Source organism: Vicia villosa, linkage group LG5 (assembly GCF_029867415.1).
Source record: "Vicia villosa cultivar HV-30 ecotype Madison, WI linkage group LG5, Vvil1.0, whole genome shotgun sequence".
NCBI classification, from domain to species: domain Eukaryota; kingdom Viridiplantae; phylum Streptophyta; class Magnoliopsida; order Fabales; family Fabaceae; genus Vicia; species Vicia villosa.
This window is the reverse complement of record NC_081184.1, coordinates 150709326-150711083: the sequence shown is the minus strand read 5'-3', so window position 1 is coordinate 150711083 and position 1758 is coordinate 150709326. Positions and strand designations below refer to the sequence as shown.

General features: G+C 36.9%; 1 non-coding gene across 1 annotated transcript; it reads left to right on the top strand.

Moving 5' to 3' along the window:
- The first annotated feature begins 1157 nt into the window (after window positions 1–1157).
- On the top strand, window positions 1158–1290 carry LOC131608447 (small nucleolar RNA Z247). Its single transcript, XR_009285707.1, has one exon. It is a non-coding gene; the product is annotated as a small nucleolar RNA Z247 (small nucleolar RNA).
- Window positions 1291–1758: the final 468 nt, after the last annotated feature.

The window sequence follows — 1758 nt, the reverse complement described above, 5'->3', positions numbered from 1 at the left end:
TCAAGACAACTTTACTCAATTTCAACACATCCATTAAGTTGATGTTATAAGCAACAATATCGCCTTGAAAGTCAAATCATATTGAGCTTGATATCTACCTTGATAGTCAAGTCATGTTGAGCTTGATATATACCTTCCGTAACAAAATCATTATGTAGATATCAAGCAAAGTAATCAACTTCTACTTCTACTTCTTCCCGTCTTGCTCCTAATCAACTTCTACTTTAACAAGCAAAGTCAAGTAGCTAAAATTTGGAATGTGTTTTAAACTTTATTAGTTACTTTTCGAAAGTAAACCAATCTCACGAATATGAAAGCTTCTGGTTGAGTGAATTGATAAATAATTCTTTAGAAGCTATGCAAGTTCTGCAAGGAATAAGGTTAATATGACTTTGAATAGGATGTATAAATTAGAATATGATCCCTTGATATCAGCATCATGTCTTTATTGTTTAATGTACAGTCAATAGCATTTATATTCCAATTATAGGCTAGAATATTATGTTTCCATATTGTGTGTATAGCCATCAATACTAGCTTAATTGTAGGATCATGCTCTCCACTCATAGCTGTATATATATATGTGTATGCTACTGATTAATAGAATCATCACAATTTCATACATATCACAATTCTCAACTTGGTATCAGAGCAACATTGCCAAAAGGCACGTGATCCAATCAAAAACCATGGCATCCGCTGCAAACAACAAAAATGATCTTCCATCAACTATTTCTGTCAAGTTGGACAGAGATAACTTTCCCTTATGGCAGTCCTTAGTCTTGCCCATCATCAGAGGCTGCAGACTTGAAGGATACATGCTAGGGACAAAGGAGTGTCCTGAGCAATATGTCACAAATTCAGATTCAAGCAAGAAGCTGAATCCTTCATTTGAAGATTGGCAAGCTTATGACCAAAAACTTCTAGGTTGGTTAAAGAATTCCATGACTGCAGACATTGCAACACAGTTTTTGCACTGTGAAAATTCAAAGCAACTTTGGGAGGAGGCCCAAAGTCTAGCTGGAGCACATACAAGGTCTAGAATCACCTACCTGAAGTCAGAATTTCATAGCACCAGAAAAGGTGAAATGAAAATGCATGATTATCTGTCCAAGATGAAAAATCTTGCTGATAAACTCAAGCTGGCAGGAAATCCAATTCTCAACTCAGATCTAATCATTCAAACCTTGAATGGATTAGATTCAGAGTACAATCCTGTAGTGGTAAAACTCTCTGATCAAATCAATCTTAGTTGGATTGATTTACAATCTCAATTGCTGAGTTTTGAGAGTAGAATTGAGCAACTCAATTCCTTTAACAACCTAAATCTCAATGCCTCAGCAAATGTTGCAAACAAGATTGATTACAAAGGAAACTGGAGAAACAATAGACTTGGCTTTCATGGCTCAAATGGAAACTGGAGAGGCTCCAACTCGAGAGGTTGGAGAGGAAGCAGAGGTAGAGGCAGATTCTCCAAACCTACCTGTCAAGTATGCTCAAAGACTGGTCACACAGCAGTGCAGTGCTTCTACAGGTTTGACAAAACCTACTCAAGATCAAATCACTCAGCAGAAGAGGAAGGAAAATCTGCATTCCTAGCGACACAAGGAACCAATCAAGAATATGTTTGGTACTTTGACAGTGGGGCAAGCAATCATGTGACCCATCAAACTGAAAATTTCCAAGAAATAAAATAACAACATGGTAAGAACTCTCTGGTTATTGGAAATGGTGAGCAACTAGAGATTATAGCCACAG